Below are 14,283 nucleotides of genomic sequence, written 5' to 3' on the forward strand. Positions count from 1 at the left end.
TGAGATCCTGAAGCAGGTGTCAGAACTAGAACAACAACATCAAATGAATATCTCTATCATTCCTTTCTATCTCAGACTGAACCAAAGAAAGTGGAAGAAGCTCTTCAAGATGCTGATTGGGTGTAAGCAATGCAGGAAGAGTTAAATGAATTTAAAAGAAATAAAGTCTTGACCCTAGTGCCAAGACCAAAGAATAGATCAATTGTTGGTACAAAATGGGTGTTGAGAAACAAAACTGACAGTGATGGCATAATTACAAGAAACAAAGCAAGGTTGGTTGCTAAAGGTTACTCTCAACAGGAGGGTATTGACTATGATGAAACATTTGCACCAGTTACTAGATTGGAAGCCATAAGAATCTTTTTGGCTTATGCTGCTCACAAGAAGTTTAAAGTCTTTCAAATGGATGTGAAAAGTGCTTTTCATAATGGAGAATTGGAAGAAGAGGTATATGTTGAACAACCTCCAGGATTTCTAGATCCAAAATTTCCTAATCATGTCTACAGACTTGATAAAGCTCTTTATGGCCTTAAGCAAGCTCCAAGAGCATGGTATGAGACTTTAGCTCAATTTCTTCTGGAAAGTAGATTTAACAGAGGCACAATTGACAAGACTTTATTCTACCTCATGCATGGAAAGGACTTACTTTTGGTACAGATATATGTTGATGATATCATCTTTGGCTCAACAAATACAAAATTTCGTGAAAAATTCTCCAAGTTAATGCAGTCAAGATATCAAATGAGTATGATGGGAGAATTGAGCTATTTTCTGGGACTTCAAGTCAAGCAAACTAAAGAAGGTAATTTTTTCAGTCAATCCAAGTACACCAGAAATTTACTAAAGAAATTTAGAATGCAAGACAGTTCTACTGCATCAACTCCCATGGCCACTACAACCAAGTTAGATAAAGATAATGGAGCATCAGTAGATATTATTAACTATAGAGGTATGATTGGCTCTTTACTCCATTTAACTTCAAGTAGACCTGATATTAAGTATGCTACCTGTCTTTGTGCAAGATTTCAGGATGATCCAAGAGAACCTCATCTAATAGCTGTGAAAAGAATTTTCAAGTGCCTTAAGGGTACAGCTGATCTAGGATCGTGGTATCCTAGGGAATCAGATTTTAAGCTAATAGGTTACTCATAAGCAGATTTTACAGGATACAAAATAGACAGGAAAAGCACTAGTGGAAGCTGCCAATTTCTTGCAGGCAGATTGGTTTCTTGGTTTAGCAAGAAACGGAAATCAATTTCCACATCAACTGCAGAAGTAGAATATATTGTTGTAGGAAGTTAGTTGTGCACAGATTCTTTGGATGAAGAATCAGCTACTGGACTATGGGTTAGAATTTTGTAAATTACCCATTTATTGTGATAATCAAAGTGCTATTGCTATGACAGGTAATCCAGTTCAACACTCAATGACAAATGACATCAGCATTAGGTACCATTTCATAAGGAGCATGTGATGGAAGATACAGTGGAATTGCATTTTGTCCCAAGAGATCAACAACTAGTAGATACCTTCACAAAACCACTATCTGAAGCTACTTTTACAAGACTGGTAAATGAACTTGGAATGGTTTCAGGTTCTTTCTCAAAATCTGCTTAGTTTTTGTTCTCATGCATCAGACTTTATGATTAGTGTTACAGATTGTCTTATCTCTATGTAATTTGTGCTTAAAATAAAAACATGTTAAATACTGATTGTTATCTGATCTAATTCTATAAACTCTGAAAGTGTTTTGAATGTTCTGTGACTATTCAATCCAATGAGGAATAATTGTTAGATGATGACCTAGTAGTCTTTAACATACTATATATCCAATGTTTGAATTAGTTGTTTATGTGGAAATCTCAAACACAAGCAAATTCTGATTTTGAGCTTAGTCAAATTTACTTTGTGTATCTTACTACTAAGTCACAAACTAGATTCTTGCTTCTCATCTGTCAAATTCTGATGTCAGTAAATCTTAAGGATGAACTACATGTTTGATATGACTCACTTATCTGAAGAAAAGAAAAGAAAAATTTGAAATCAGGTACTCCTTTGAGATCTAGAGTAATATATGTGAAAGGGAAGATCCAAGTGCATTGCTGGTATTAAGTTATATGCATTAGAAAAGCAAATTTTTCATGGTGACTTTTCACATTCTCTGATTACTGGAGAAATATTCTGATAACAGTATAAATTCTGATAGCAGTTGTAACTCATTCACACTGAGAAGCCACTGTAAAAAGAATGTCAAAAGATGCATAAAATGCGCACAAACAGTTGAGGTAGACTCTTGCATAAATTTATTCTATAGTAGACTTCAAAATTACAGACATATTTTAAGCACTTTTCTTAGTTATGTCTTATTTCTAAGATATACCGAAGTTTATCAGACTTTAATCATTTTCTGATCATTTGCAAATGCACACACACTCTCACTCCATATGAATGATGAAAATTACTGTGGTGATTAAGTTGTTTTTGACAAACAGTTATGTATTATTTGCATAAATTCTGAGGACAAGTTCTGATAAAAGTTCTGATAATTAAACTCTGAAGAAACTAGTCAGCATTTGTGTGAAGAATCACAGAAACAGACATTCAGTTTTTGAGTACAGAAGCCATGTTCTGATGACCGTTAAATTATTATAATAGTCAAGTTCTGATACAAATACTGATGGAAACTCTGATGCTTACATGGAATTATTTAATTACTTGGCTTATTTTTAGAGTTTACTGTAACAGTTATATGTTGTCAGAAAATAATTAAGTGAGATAAAAACAGTGATAATCATTTGGTTTATGGGTTGCGTGTTTGTTTATGTAACAACATGTGACCAATAATTACTGTTTACTTCCCGTGCCCACTAACTACTGCTTTGACTATTTACTGGATGACAAGTGTAAAGTGTATGTTTTACTTCCAAAGAGCCATTTAGTGGAAAGAGTATAAATATTAGAGACAAAGGATTATCCAAATCTTTTACTTTCTCTCTTACTTAATCTCTTAATTCTATTACTCTCTCTCTCTCTCTTTTATTCTCTATTTTCTGACGGGCTTTCTTACAGGCATTTTAACAAACACCTTGTGAACACACACTTTCTCACTTATTTCTTTACATAAATGGCACCCAAAGATCTAATCTATGATGGAGCCAAGTCTGTTCCTAATAACTACATGGCTATTCTTTCTAAGGACGAGGCTCCATCAGAACTTCGTTTCGTCCAAGACTTTATTTCTCAAAGTGAAGTAGGCTATGCACTGACCTACCCCCAGGTTCTCTTAGGCAAGCTAATACTGGAATTTTGAAGGACTGGTGTTTATGATGATGCTGGAAATGCTGGGTCCCCAAGTATTATCTTTACAACATGGGAGGATGAGCATGTGGTGACCTTGTCAACTGTTCAACAAGCACTATATTTTCCAGAAGATTGCACCTTCAATTCATCAGTTGAGGAGCCAGCTCTTCAACAAATGATGGAAAATATGGGCTATGAAATGTCTTTGGCAAAGCTGGGACAATTGAAGAGACCCCAGATCAGGAGGGAGTGGAGTTTTTTCTTTGACTGTATTACAAAAGCTTTCAGCCAACAATTGTTCAAACTTTGATGCTATACCAATCATGAGCCAGCAAATTGGGTGTGCTCTTATTAATCAAACTCATTTTGATTATTCTAGTGATTGTGCTAGGTTTTATATGTGATAGGATGAAAGAAGATAGCAACACAAGTTTATTTTGCTAGATTCTGTCAACTTATATACAGATCTGTTATTCTAATGCACGTCAGAACTTTAGTGAGACAATTGAACCATTTAAACTTCATAAAAGGGCTTTCACATACTTATTATCTACTGATAATAAGAAAGCATTACTAAGACCCCTCCAAATTCCTCTCTTTATTAAACAATTCTTAGTAAATGCCGATTCTCACATATACAGTACCATATATCCTGATGTTGCCCCTACACAACCTACCACCTCTCAACCTCCATCAACACAATCTTCACAACCACAACCACAACAGCCTACCATCAGAAGCTATTTCTAACCAGCACAATCCTCACAACCATCACAGCCTACCATTAGAACTTATATCCAACCTGCACAATCTTCTCAACAACAACCATCAACACCTACAATCAGAACCTCATCATCTAGGCCTAAAAGGAATATCTTTGTGCCTAGATCTCCACCAAGAAGAAAAAGAAGGATTATTTGAAGGGATGAATCTGATGAAGATGAACAGGTACAGGTTTCCACATCAGAACCTGTAGAGTTAGAAGCTGAAAATATAATTTTTCAGAAGGAAGTAGCAGCTGAAAAGATAACTTCTCAGAAGGAAACTGAAGCTAAGGGTTCTGGTATTTCAAAGAGGAAAATAGCTTCAAAATCTGATGCTGCACAAGCAACTCCTCCACTATCCAGAAGATCAAAGAAGATGAGAGCAGGAAGGCATATGGCACAACCTGAATCTGAGGATGCTACATAAACTAAGGAAGGGATCAGGAATCTCTGATCTCAAAAGAACCTACAATCACTGAAGCCCTTCTAGCACCTGGAAACACTTTTCATAACACAGTGATTACACCTCATGCCTCTCCTATGAAAGAAAATGTTCCAGTTCAAGATTCAGGATTAAGTCCTGAAATTGATCCCAGGCTGAGCATTCCAACTGTCTTGTATTTGGAAGCATCACAAGCAAAGGTCACAACTCCACCTGTTTCTCTAATAAATGCTGATATTCTAACTACTCAAATTCTGGATGTGGAAACAGATGAAGTTGTACCAAAATCTCCCACATCCACCCACATACTTGTGTTATCAGAAGATGAGGAGATGTTAGCAAGTTATCGAGAGTCAACTCCAGTAAACACACCAACTCAAATTCTTTGAAAGGAGGCACTAATTAAAAAGTTTGTTGAACAAGATGCTTCAGTTACTTGGAAAGAAACTCATAGAGGAGTTGAGTGGACCAAGAAATGGAATGAATCTGATTTCTTTCCAAGCTCTAAAGTTCTGTCAGATCATATTGCTAAAGCTGATGAGTTGATGAGATCATGCTAAGGTTGATAGACTACAGGAAAATGTTGATAAGCTGGACCTGATGCTCAAGCTAGACAAAAAGAGGTTTATCCGACCTATTCATGAGAAAGTAGAGGCTATTGAGAAAGTTCAAGAAAAGCAACATGCCCAACTAACCGAGTTCCTGCAAAATCAAGCTTCTCAACAAGCTCAACTGAATGAAATTCAATCTTTAGTAGTTAAATAAAAATTAAATAAAAAGGGGGACAAGGTAGTTAAATAAAAATTCTCAACTAGTCAAGTACTGAAGAAGAAGGATGATGAAGAAGATGACCAGGTAAACCCTAGAAAGGGCAGAGGTCAAGTTAAAGGTCATGGGCAAAGCAGCAAAGTTTCTTCACAGAAACTGATTTCTGATTCAAGCAAATCTTCTACACATAACATTTCAAGTTTTGATGTTGTGAATACTCAAGTTCTGAAAGCAAGTTTTGATGATCAAAGTCTGATATCAAGTTCTAATCTTCTTATTCAAGCTGAAAGTCAAGACTCTCAGAACGTTTTTGCAAACTCTGAAGCTCAAAGAAAGGGAGACTATAGTCTATTATAAAGATCCCAAGATTCAGACACTTGATGAAGAAATTGCTAGAAGATTATTTCTCAAGCATAATCCTGGAATGGATTTAGAGATTCTCAAGGAGGAAGAAGCTAGATTTGTAGATGAGAAGATAAATCTTAAATCTAAAGCTTCTGATGCAAATAAACCTCCAAGGCCTAAGGCAAAAGGCATTGTGATCAAGGAGAAGTCAATTTCTGAGGCTTCAAAGCCCAAGGCAAGATCACAAATTGAGATTGATTCAAAGGATAAAGGAAAAGGAGAGATTGATGAACCAACAAAGACACATGAGATGAAGAATCCTCAAATCCTGATGAAACCAGTGTGCAAAATGGTTCAATTTTTTGATGATACAGCTGCTGAAGATGAAACTGTTGAAACTCTGAAAAGAAGGCAGATAACAGAAGAATCTAAAACAACCTCTGATATAGCTCAAGTTGTTCAGAGTGAAGAACAACAAACTACAGAAGAAACAGGAAATTCTGATCAAATCATCAAGACATCAACCTCTGATAGTGCTCAAGTTGATTTGAACAAAATGACAATTACTGATAAGAGAAAACTCCTATGGAAGAATGTTAATCCATCAGATCCTAAGAAAAGTCAATTATTATCTGATTTCATGACTATTGGATTAAAAGCCAGAGAAGCAAGAGACATAGCTGGATTAGGTTATGAAGAAGCCAAGATCAAGACAGAAGTTGAAGTACTTACAAAAGATCCATTTTTTTTAACTGACAAACCTCTTGAAGAAGTTACACAGAAAAACCTTGATAAGGTTATATCTGTTCAAGTGGTTCTGGATGCTCATGATAAAAGTAATGTCAAAGAAAATCTGATTCTGTTTCTTGAAGATGGAAGAACATACAGAATCTCAGAATTAGATGTGTTGAAAAAATCTCTGAAATAACTTCAATTCTTTCATTATCTTTTGGAGATAATGTCTTAGATTACCTGGAAATGGTCGAATTTCATCATGAAGACCATAAGGGATAAAGCAAGAATTTATGGATCAAGGGTTACAGAATTCATTCCAAATATAGTTGAAGATGATGGAAGTGAAATTTCAATGAAGAAGGATTCTGCTAAACTTGAAGTTATTCTAAAAGAGAAATGTTTGTGCTATAATGAAGACTCATCTCATCCAAGAGTAATCAGACTTGGTGATGGATTAGAAAGAACTCATATCTCAGCACTTAGGACTGCAATCTATTAGATTGGAAGTCAAGATGAAGAGATGAAGCAAGTCAAAGCTACAGTAGCTCAAGTCCGGAGGAATGCAGAAGAGAAGCTGATATCAAACTTTGTTAAGAATCATTTTGGATTCAGATTGACTCAGTAAATTTGGTAAAAGCTACAAGGACTATAAGTTGTAGTTAGTTGTCTGATTAAACTCTCATTGCATTTGTACTTAAATGTTTTTGAGATCATCAAATCTATTAACTTGTATATTTTTCAAAATTTACAAGTTGGGGAGATTGTTAGATATATTTGAGATGTCATGTCTAATCTGTTATGTTTAGTTTCAGAACATAATATCAGGACTTACTGGAAATCAGAACTTACTGAAGTCAGAATTTATATCAGAACTTAAGGCCTTCAGGGATTTATATCAGGACTTAAGTGATGATACTTCAGATAAGGAAAGCAGCTAGTTTACAGGAAATTATTGTGAATTAAAAAATAAAAGATATGCATGAAGAGTTAGAGGACTAAAAGACTTGTAGAAGATAATATTTGATTGATATAATTTAGGAGACATAATTATATTCCATATCAATTAGAAGATATCCTGTAACTTTGTACTATATAAACACAGCTTAGGGTTTATACTATATGTGTTATCATTCACGAGAGACTACTATTCATTATAACCCTAACAGCTCTTAGTGATATTGTTCATCACTGAGAGAGAACAACTGTTCTATTGTAATAAAGTTTATTATATTGAATATACTTGATTACTGTTACATACATGTGTTGATAAATCGATTTGATTGTATAGACACTATATTCAACCCCCTTCTATAGTGTTGTATGACCTAACAAGTGGTATCAGAGCTACTCTGTTGATATACAAACAGTAAGATCTGGATTATAATCATGTTTGAAGAAACATAAACTTCAACCAAGCCCACCAAAACTCAAGACAATCAAAATAATCAAACCCACAATCGATAGAAACTATTAGGGTTCCCATACTGAGAGCATCTGAGTATCCTATATGGAAGGTAAAGATGGCTATGTTTCCTGGAAGCCATAGATCCAGAATTTCTTGATAGAATTAATGATGGACCGCATATGCCTACCAAGCTTTCAGTTGTAGTTGCTGATCAACCAGCAAAGGTTATACCAAAGAGAAAGGGGATTACACAGCTAAAGACATCTCATCTATTGCCAAGGATGCAAGCGTAAGGCATTTGTTGCATAGTGCAATTGACAATGTCATGTCAAACAGGGTAACTGGATGCAAGACTGCAAAGGAGATATGGGATGCTTTGGAGACAAGATGCCATGGAACTAAAGCCATAAAAAAGAACAGGAAGACAATACTCACACATGAGTATGAGCACTTTGACTCAAAACTAATGTTTATTCATATATTTAGGGTTTTGTGATGATTTTGGATGGTTTTTAATCTTCAATTAATGTTTTCAGATTAATTTTGAGTTTGAGCAATTATAGCAGCAAGTTGTTTCATTGAATATGTAAGGTTTTTTTTTGTTTTATACTCTATCTTATGGTGATATACTAGAATCTAATTTTACACTTGAATCTTGATATAGACTATAGTGCTGCTCATAGCTCCTCTAGTAAATTTTTTAAAACTATTGATATAAATTCGCATGCATATAGTTTTTTTCTTTTTCTGTATGTAGAGATATTAATTTTACAGTAAAATAGAAATATTTTTGCATTTTTTATTTTAATTCTATAGTAGAACTGTGTTTATAGTGTTTGACTTACTAGTATTTGATTTACTGTAAAAAATATTTGAATTTTTGTAGTTTTATATATCTTGTATAGTAGAATCAGATGAGTATTTTATATTTGTGCACTAGATTTCATTTTTAATCATGTGTATTTGTTGTTAGTAGATATTGATTCTATAATAGAATCAAAAAAATCTAGAGTAGAAGCAACACTATCTCATTAAACTTGTATTTTTTGTATATTTTGATTTTACATAGAAGGTTGTTTCAGTGAGGTGATTTCCATCCTAATAGACAAGAAAAATATTTAATTTGATAGAAACTATAAAATCTCCAAATGTACCCTACAAGGTTGCCTATACTATTATAATCTCCAAATTTGATAAAATGCAAGTTATGACCCATTATGACGCAAAATATCCCAGGACAGTGATCAGAGTGGAATGCTTTTTATGAAAATTAAGTTTAGGCATATTAATGCGATATTCGTTTAATCATGAATATATTAATAGTCAATGTGTAACTTTTTATTATGAATGAACATAACTAAAATTTACGTATGGTGATGGTAAAAAAGTAATAGTCTAGAGTGGTTCAAGAGTGGATCAAGTGTGTAAAAATTGCTAGCACTTGGTGCTAAACGAGATCTAGAGTTTTAATATTTTTACCATGACCTCATCTACTTGAAATATAATCTTACTAATTTAAAAACCGTACATTTACGGTGGTGGTGATGTTAATAGTGGTCAAGCCGAGTTAAGTATATACTTACCATAAATGACATAATTGCTCAAATATGAATAATAAGTTTTCGCTTAGAAGTAAGTTTTTAGTGTTAAGTTGTTATGTGACGAACAACCTGTAAATTAATTGGTACTTGTAATTTATAATTAATGTACAAGTAAGTGAGAAGAGAAGATCCTAAATTAGCATATCTTCACTATTATATCTCAAATCTCTTACTAAAGTGCATGTATATGCAAGAGCAGCTAGTAGTTATGTTACGGACCATACATGCACTGAGCAGCTAGTAGTTATGTTATGGACCTGATTGAGCTATGCCGAGTTCATTATTTCTCAGGTCTGAATAAAAGAGCTGATATAATTATATTAAATTCTAGTTCTAGTGATTCTATAAGCTTCAAAGCAGTAGAAGATTCGCTTTCTAAGAGAAAGGTATATTCAACATTCTATATAATTTATAAATTTGTTGAGCCATTTATAATTGATCTAAGTGTATGATTTTTTCTATTTAGGACATACTAATGTGAATCTAAATATTGACTATTCTTTATTTAGTTTAGGATGCATGTTAATGTGAACTGTAGGTGCAATTTGTCTCAGATTTTTGTTCATTTGTCTTTCCTATGGTCAAATATCATTTTAGTTGAGATTTTCTAGTTGCATTGCTCTTGAAAAGCAAACAGAAAAATAAAGGAAAACCAACAGGTAAAACATATTCCAATCATATTATGAATTTGCAAAGCAAAAGATATCTTAATTTCTTAGAGTTGAATAATTGACTATAACATTAACTAAGAATTATTTCAATTATTTCAGATGTTCATATGAGTTGTTAGGGGAGATATTTTACGGGGAATTATTAAATTCTTGATTTTGGACTTAGAAAATGTTGACTGGTTTTGGAAGCATTAGGAATCCTAAATTTGAGAATATTACTGGAAATAAATTATAAATATGCATTCTCTTTTTGAGCAGCAGTATATAGGTGGTATCAGTACAATTAAGGAAAAGATTATTGATGAAATAATCATGGAATAATTTAAAAATATGTTTCATACCCCAACTTATTGGACTCGTCCGTATTAGTTTAGCTATTGTATAGGAAAAAAATTATTTGACAATATTGGAGAATCAGAGAAGGGGACAGGATAAGGTCCATGAGTTTTTACCTGTAAAATAAAACTCGCGTCAGGAGAAAAATCTAGACCATTCTGGAGAATGCGTAAAGAAAATTAAAAAAATTAGTAATACCACAAATTTACTAGTCCAGCTTCCCCTTGATATCTTGTAAAATACAGCAATTCAAGTAATATTTTCAAGGGGTTTTGAAATAGAAAAAAGTGTTTGTTACATATCATCAAATGCATTTGATCCATTCTCTCTGGACGTATGGGATTCATTCAAGAGCTTTTTGTGACAATTACTACTTTTAGGAGCTCGTTAATGAATTACATTTGGCGAGGCTTCTTTGCGAATATTTACTATTTGAAACTAGTTTTATGTTTCCACCTTACATGTTGTTGGTAGGGCATGCGATTGTAATTTCATATTGATAGTGTTTAATTGATGACTTTTTCTCCACTATTTAAGGTTTAGTTGTATTTAGTTTGAAATTTAATATACCTAGGGATGATTTAGTTTGAGACAAAAGTATGGGTATGATAATTTAGGTTATTCATAAGATTGAATACATTTTTCTTTGTGTATATCATAATATATGTATAATCTACTAATGTGTAGATTGCAAGAATATAATATGTGTATTGCTTTATGAGATTAGTTGGAGTAGTTTTTAGCAGAATTTGGACTATAGAATTTTTGCGCTTGCAGTAGTGTATTTGCTGAATTTTTTGGAGAAATTTTTAACAGTTTTTGTTTAGCAAAATCTGCTGGCTTTTGCTTCAGTTCTGTATAAAATTTTAGCAATTTTTTGATTGCTCAATCTGCAGATTATTGCATCAGTTTTTTCTGCCGAATTTAACAGTTTTTTTATTTGCAGAATCTGGAAATTATTTCAGGTTGATCAGCAGATTTTTTCTGGTTATGAAATATGGGCGATGAGAGTTTACATTTTGAATATCTATTGTGCAAGACATGCTTGTACATAACAAGACTAATTCATCTTGAGAAGCATAAGAATAAGTTGTATGATAACTCAATTATATTCTGTAATTGTATTTTTTAAGTTTGTAAAATTGCTAAATAGTTTAGACTGAAGGTTTTTCACTAAACAGCCTTCAAGCTAAAGAATAAATTATGGAAGAAGATAAATCCTGATCATGTCTCAGAGAGAAGTATAAAAGCTTTAAGCTGAATAATATTGTTCTAGAAAAAATATTCTAGGTTAGATATCAATGAGTCACAGATCAAGGAATGTAGAGAAGTATGTCGAGATGTATGAAATGACTTGTAGAGAAGTACCAAGAAATATTGACAAGTCAATTTGCATCTAGAGAACTGAAGATATCGACAAGTCAATCTGTATGTAGAGAAATGAAGATATCGATAAGTCAAAAAGTCCATGTAGAGAAGTGGAGATATTGACAAGTCAATTCATCATGTAGAGAACTGAAGATATCGACAAGTCAAAAAGCTCATGTAGAGAACTAGAGATATTGACAAGTCAAAAAGCTTATGTAGAAAATTGGAGATATCGATAAATCATTCTACTTATAGTGAGATGGGGACCTCGACAAGTCAAAAGGCTATTGTTAAGTGGCATTTATGTCCACTTAGAATGCTCTAATAAAGGCTTGAATTGGTGTTTTGTACTCAAGTTGTTTGTACTTTTGATGCTTTTTTGTAGTGTTTTACATTTCAGGTATAAATAAGGGATCAAGGAGATTTACCATTGCTTTGGTGCTAAATTGGTGTTAGGAAGGTGTCCTGGGAGTTTGCTCATGCAATGCCATCAAGAACCAGCAAATAAAAGAAAGCAAGTCAATTTTCCAGAATGTCAGCACGCCCGCGCTGTGCTAGTGCGCGGACGCGCCAGAGAAGCAGAAGGACGCATGCCCGCGCTAATAAAGCGCGGTCCCGGCTGGTTGAAAGCTGGGAATTTTATTTCAAGTACAACAGTGATTTTCTTGACTTCTCTTCTTATTGGGATGCTATATAAAGACATCTTAAAGATGTTTTTCATAACAGAGCTTAAGGAGAAGACATCAAGAAGACCTCGGAGCACAAATACAACCTAGGCATAGAGGATCTAGTTTATTCTTGTGATTCTTTGTTTTAAGTTCTAATCTTGGATGCTAGTTTTCTTGTTTTGTTGAACCTATACTCTTGTTTAACGTACTTGATTATTATTCAGTTTATTAAAGACTTAGTTTATTATACCATGCTTTCATCAGAACCCACGGTGATGATGAGTTCAGTTATGGGCTAATCGTTATCGTGGGGTTCTAGCGGATTTACTATAGATTTCAATAGTTAATATGTTTTGATATCTTAGTGTATGACAAATGTATAATATCCTAGTATTGGTTGTGCTTATTCGTCTTATGAGCGTCGCGAACTTATTAGATAGCGTGTTAATCTCTATTGAAGTGAAAGTGAATATAGGGGTTTAGAATATGCCATGCTAGCATAGGTTCATGTATTTGATAAGCATGATTCGTAGGTAATTTTAAACATGTTACTTGCCCTATGCAATCACAATAGTTAACTTGTTCATTAAACCGTTATGTTATCAAATTCTATAGACATATAGGGTCTCAATATAATTGGTGTCTATTCAGCTTCTATCTCTTTTGTCGATGTCTAGTAGTAGGTTATTTGTACAACGAAAGTTGGCGCTTACTAGTTTCGTGTTGTCTGATTAGTGTCATCACCATTGCATGCTAAGGATAAGAATAAAAAGGCTATTGAATGAAGTAGTAATGAAGTTAAAATCCCATGTTTGTGTTATATAAGTAAATCACCCTTTTAATCTTTTAGTTAATTGCATGTTAGTTAATAATCTTAGTTATAAACAATCTCAACTTGTTATCATCTTATCATTCAATAATTACCATACCATCATTGCATAAGTACATTAGTTTATGTGCTTGACATCAGCGATCGTTAAAGTTCACTGACTCGGATATTTACTTACTTGTTTACTTGTTGCTTTTCAGGTACTTTAGAGAACGTTTATGCTAACACATTCTCGATCTCGAAAGAGAACGCTGGATAAAGAGGAGGAAGAAGTTTTAGTAGAGGAAGAAGTTCTTGCTAAGGAGGAGAAAGTCGAAGGAGAAGCTCTTGTTGTAATGGGTGAACCAGAAGCAAATACAAAGGCTTTGATGGACTACTCTCAGCCGAAAATCAATGATATTCAGTTTAGCATTGTTAGACCATCCATAATGGCTAACACTTTTGAAATCAAGGCTAGCATGATTCGGATGGTGCAGAACTCGGTTCAGTTTGAGGGTTCTCCAACGGAAGATCCCAACATGCATATCAGAGATTTCATCGAGATCTGCGACACTTTCAAAATCAATGTCTCTGAAGATACTATTAAGTTGAGGCTATTCCCATTCTCTATGAGGGATAAAGCTAAGTGTTGGTTATATTCTCTACCACCAGGCTCAATCACCAAGTGGGAAGATCTTGCTCAGAAGTTTCTCACTAAATTCTTCCCTATGACGAAGACAGCTGCAATCAGGAATGCTTTTACTCAATTTGCGCAGCAATCGGGAGAATCTTTGTGTGAAGCTTGGGATCATCATAAGGAGATGCTTAGGAAGTATCCTCATCATAGGATGCCTGAATGGATAATTATTCACTACTTTTATAATGGATTGGGTGCAACTTCTGGACCCATGCTTGATGTAGCATCAGGTAGAGCCTTGTGCGCTAAGAGCTACGATGAAGATTATGATTTGATTAAACTGATGGCTGCTAATGAATATCAGAATCCTTCTCAGAGACTAACTCAAGGCAAAGTAGCGAGAATTCTCGAGGTAGATGCTGCTACTTCTATAGC

General features: G+C 33.9%; 1 non-coding gene across 1 annotated transcript; it reads right to left on the minus strand.

The window, feature by feature from the left end:
* Positions 1-13,956: 13,956 nt before the first annotated feature.
* On the minus strand, positions 13,957-14,061 carry LOC141669494 (small nucleolar RNA R71). The gene has a single exon (XR_012553775.1). It is a non-coding gene; the product is annotated as a small nucleolar RNA R71 (small nucleolar RNA).
* Positions 14,062-14,283: the final 222 nt, after the last annotated feature.

The sequence above is a fragment of the Apium graveolens genome, chromosome 6 (assembly GCF_009905375.1).
Source record: "Apium graveolens cultivar Ventura chromosome 6, ASM990537v1, whole genome shotgun sequence".
In the NCBI taxonomy this organism is placed as follows: Eukaryota; Viridiplantae; Streptophyta; class Magnoliopsida; order Apiales; family Apiaceae; genus Apium; species Apium graveolens.